Genomic DNA, 5387 nt, shown 5'->3' with positions numbered 1-5387 from the left:
GTTAAGCCAGCTGCATGGCAAGAATGTATGAATTCATTTAAATGTTCTTTATTTTTTTAGATGTTAAGGGTAGAGGTTGTCACAGACTGTCGATGTAATTGCACTCATCTTTTGATTCTCTACACTGATGTTTGCTGCTAAATGTGCTGGACAATGAAAAGCCTCTGGACAAAGCGAGGCTAGGCTGATGAACACCACTCAGCCTTAATTGCATGCTAGTTTTTATGTAAGGCAATCATGAGGTCATCTGTTTGAAGTGGATAGGTTTGTTTGATCCAGCTTTGTGTGCGTGCGTGGACGTGGGTGTTCAGATGTCTTATCATCATATACCTGGTGCAATTAAGTCAGGCATAAGGAACCGGGGAAAGCGAAATGTGCTTTTGTGTGTGCATGTGAAAGCAGACATAGTGAGGTTGAATAGAGGTCTGTCTAAGCCTGCACTGCGCTGCAAGAGTCAATCAATCAGCAGCACAAACTATAGGACACTCCTACCTTCAAACTCATTAAAATGAGCATGGCATAACAAAAAAAACATACCCTTCGCAAATTAAGTTGTGTGTCCTAATTGTTTTCGTGTTTGTGGGCATTTCGACAACTTCAGAAGGCATTTGTTGTTGCTTGATGTATGCTTGCTGCGCCTCAGGCAATGTTTTTTATGACCATTATTATTCAAATGAGCTAGAAATGTGTTTTGAAAGTCCTAAATCATTGAGCATGAATGGCTACCCTTGGCGTTTATAAATGACTTTCCACACAAGCAAGCCTCCGTCTGCATGGCTTACACCACTGAGCTCATTTGGGTATTTGAGTTCTGTCAACAGAATTTGTGTCAGTTGTCCATTGGCATGACAAGTTGCATTAGAAAGTTTGACAAGATTTTTCACTACTGTTTTTGACTTTTTGAATGATAAACAGCATTGTCTTGGTTAATAGAAATTTGGGTAAAAAATTAGCTGATCAGCAGATGAGAAGCCGCATATGGTCCACATCTTTCGGTAAAACACAGAGGCTTTGTTGTTGTATACTGGTTTCTCCTATGTTATCTATTGAAAGACACAGATAAATACAATACATTTTGTAAAACTAATATGCACAATGATATGGCAAGGTCCTGTTTCATTTTAAAAGTTCTCTGTTTACCCTCCTCCCCCCTCTGTTGTCTTGTTTCACTTCCTATTGTAGATTTTCCTGCCTGTGTGATCACCTGTCCCGGCCCTAATGTGTTGCATCTGCTGTATGTCTCTATGTCTCTCCTGTCTTGTGTATTTGAGTTTAGTCTTCCCCTTACCCCCATTGCAAGATCGTCTGGTTCCCCGTGTTCAGCCTTCAAGTGGTTTCCCCTCTGTCCTGTTATCCTGAGTTCCTGTTGTTTCCTTTGGAGTTTGACCATTGTCTGTTTTCCTGGATTTCCAGTTGCCTACCGATTATTGGACATTGTTGCTAGTGTTTATTAGCTTTGCGAATAAAACCATTGAACTTGACTACTTGAGTCATGCATTGTGGGTCCATCTCTCTTTGAGCGTGACAGTTGGCCGTTGCCCACAGAGGCTAAATCGTCGTCAAACAGATAACCAATGATTTCCGAAATTGTCCTAAATCCTGAGGTTTGATATTCAAATGGCTTATTTAGTCCAACCAATAGTCAAAAACCCCAAAAGAACCAGTTTACTATCCTAGCAGATTATGAAAAAGATATAGTCATATTTGAGAAGCTGCAACCATCACATTTTTATCATTTCTGTTTAAAGACTGTCTTGTTTCCAAAATACTTTTTTTCAATCAACAAGTCAGTTAATTGACTACTAGTTTCAGCTCCAGTTTTAATGACTCAATCATAGTGCTGCAGAACGTGTACATGTGTATATCACTGTATGCATTGATGTGCACACATCTTTTTTCATCATACAATAATAGTAGTTTGATAGAGAACTAAATTCTTGCAAATGATTTATGAATCAATTGGTATAGCATTTGTCTATGCTCATGTTTTGTCTACTTCAGAAAAAAATTAAACAGACATTGTACTGTAATGTATGTCATGAATTTGAAAATCTACAAATACTACCACTTCACTTTGATTTTACATTTGACAGACCAAAGCAACTTTTCTAAGATGAAAACCCTCCTCTGCCACAGTGACTAGCTTCTATCTCTGTCGATGAGATTTGGTTTGAAGATAATTTTATATCGCCGTAACTGCCCCAAATCAGCGTAAAACATTCTGCTTATACACACGCACGCGCACACGCAACGCACACACACACACGCACACACACATCAACATCTTGATTAGGTTTTCATAAAGTCTGGGACTATGCTGAGTCTGTAATTGACTTTGACAGCAGAAGCCTCCATGTCCTATGGCTATGTTAAACGAACAATTTACATCTTCATTTCAAATTCTACATGGATAAAAAGCTATTAATTACATTAGTCTGCGAAGAGTCATTCCAGCTGTGTAGAATGTGTGTGTGTATCTCTGTCTGTGTGTATCTCCCATCCTTACACTTATATACTTTTGCTCATTTGTATATTAAGTCTTGAGGCGAAACAATGCCCAGTAAGTGCTTCTCTGGAGATGAGTTTATGAGTGTGGAAAGGGCTTTTATTCCTGTATATTGCTTTGCAAAGGAAACACATCGGCTAGTCCTATATGAGCATGCTATAGACAGGGAGACATTTATTAAATCTATTGACCTGGCGCTGGCTGCGAAGGCGTTGACCCTTAACACTTTCACCCATGTATTGCTTGCAATGATGTAAGTTAGCAGTTTCAGAATATTTTACCGCGGCTTGTTAAATTGCTATATGGAGTAATTTCTAGTTTAGGTACTGTTGCTTGAAGGAACAGCCACGAGTGAATAGATAGATAGATATGTTGATAGATAGACAGATAAGGAAGCAGAGATCAGTCCAATCAAAGGTGGGAGAAAAGAAACATCCATAACCAAAAAGGGGAGAGGAAAATGTTTTTGCATGACGATCAAGCAACTTTTCTCTCTTAGAGTGCTTCCTGTCAGCTTCAAAGAGCGCTTTAAGAGGCCGGAAAGTGGCTCTCTGAACAGCAGCAGGAACAGAAGCATCTGAGCCATCATCATCCAAGCCATCTGCGTGATGGGGGGAACAACACAGACCCCTGTGTTTGCTTTGGAGATAGAACGATCAAAGAACAACACTAACCATATAATGTAGGGACAGATGGACCTTATATGAAGTGGAGAGAGAGAGAGAGAGAGAAAGAGAGAGAGAGAAATATAGTGAAATGAAGAGAGAGCAAGAGGTGTAGACAAAATCTAACTGCAAATGCAACAATCTTTTTAAAAAAGAGAGAGCGAGAGAGAGAGAGAGAGAAAGAGAGAAAGAGAGAGAGAGAGAGAGAGAGAGAAAGAGAGAGAGAGCGAGAGAGAGAGAGGTGTGCAGGGGGGATATGATGTGGTGAAAAAGTGTGAGCCATCTCGTCGCATGCAGACTGCCTGCGCTGAATGAGAAAGCTAAAAGGTAATTTCACGGATAAAGAGGAGGCCTAATGCATAGAGGTAATGTAGCAGGGGATGGAACAAAGGCAAACTTTCATCTCTTTAAGCTTGGATGGAGAGAGAGTGAGAGAAAGCGAGAGAGAAAGCTTTGATGCTTTGAAAATGATAATAACAATCTCAAAGTCAGCCTCAGAAGAGAATGTGCCCCCCTCCCTATGCCCCATCCCCTACTCTTCTGCCCCCTACCACTTAATACAACTGCACAATGACTGTCTAGGACAAGGTGGGCTGTGTGTGTGTCTTTGTGTGTGTGTTTGTGTGTGTGTGTGTGTGTGTGTGTGTGTGTGAGTGTGAGAGGGAGAGAGAGAAAGGAGATGGTGGTGGGCAAATTGTGACACTTAGGGCCCCCCCAAATTACACAAGGAACAAAGACAAAGATGATGAGAATAAAGACTCATTATATCTGAGATTAGATGACTTTTGTGGACACACTCAGGGATGAATTTATGTACTGTAAAGATGATATTTCACATAGGTAGTAGATAAAGCTGTATTGAAATATGAATGTTGATAAAAGATTCATGGATTGCAGATTTTCATTCTCTTCCTCGCTGTCTCGGTTCTGTATTAAAATGAAGAACTGATGCTGCTGTAGTTACAAAGCTGTTTTCCCAGAGCTTCCGTAATGCACATCACCAGTGGAAATTCAAATTCAAACTATTCTAGGAGACTAAAATGCAGCCCTATCACTGAAGAGGGAGTATTGTCTTTCAAGTCAAATAAACTATAATGGTGCTTAGACATTTGAAATGGCACCCCATTGTAAAGGTTAATTAAATAAAACGATGCCTGTCTAAAACAGCAATGCAAATCATATGGTTGCAACCAGGTGTAGTTTTGAAGCATGATTCAGAAGATGGTGGTGGAGAGTGAATACAAGAATATAATCTACATCTTTTCTTGGTATGTTCTGAAAGTACAGTGTACTGTTTATTTGTCAACAAAAATATCCAGTTTATCCAGCTCTCTCTGACAGCCTAGCTATTTTTTATTTGCAAACCAATGATGACTTCTAAATTCAGCTGTATATTCCAGTTAAAGTGCTTTACAGCAGTCCAAACAAAGGCCTTCTCTCCAAAAAAAAAATCTTAAAATCATGTGCGCCATTATGACCCAAATTTCCCAATTATGCAGCTAGCCATGGACCATTTTGATTCTCTTTTATTGTCTTTAAATTGAACAGATGATGCATTTAACTGCATCAAACCATCTTGAGTGCTTGAGCTCATGATCTCTGACCCTGCTGTGCTGTGGGGGGACCGGGGGCAAACCATTAGCTTACTATGTCCCGACACTTTGTGTCTCTCTGTCTGTCTGTGTGTGTGTGTGCGCCTGTGTGTGTGTGTGTGTTTGTGTGTGTTAGTGTGCCTGTGCGTGCCTGCGTGTGTGCGTGCGTGCATGCTTGTCCATCAAGTGGATCACCTCCCATACTTTTCTCTCACGGAAAACACAATTTAACACCCAATTTTCAATTATTCAAACCTTTTGCTTTGAATACAGATTGTATTTAACCCACAAACGTCATCTCAATCTCTGGAGTGTGGAACTTGGATGGGTGTTGTTAATTCACTACGTATATAATATTAATTCATTTTACTTGCAATAATAAGTGCATGATGCTTTGTTTAAACCAATAAAATATACATGATTTTCTGTGATTCTAGTTCTGATCATAGTAGAATTGTCCATATTATTTCTGCTTTGTTCCAAGGTGTGGCCTCCTCCTGTTAATGGAGAGAATTTGAGCTCCGATCACAGATTGAATTCCAGCATGAAATGTCCTTGTGTCTTACCTCATTGGTTATTCTGTCCTGGTTAGTACCAATTGCACACAGAAAAAAGACCTTTTTC

This window comes from Etheostoma cragini, chromosome 22, assembly GCF_013103735.1.
Source record: "Etheostoma cragini isolate CJK2018 chromosome 22, CSU_Ecrag_1.0, whole genome shotgun sequence".
In the NCBI taxonomy this organism is placed as follows: domain Eukaryota; kingdom Metazoa; phylum Chordata; class Actinopteri; order Perciformes; family Percidae; genus Etheostoma; species Etheostoma cragini.
The sequence above is the reverse complement of the archived record's forward strand: the minus strand, read 5'-3'. Positions refer to the sequence as shown.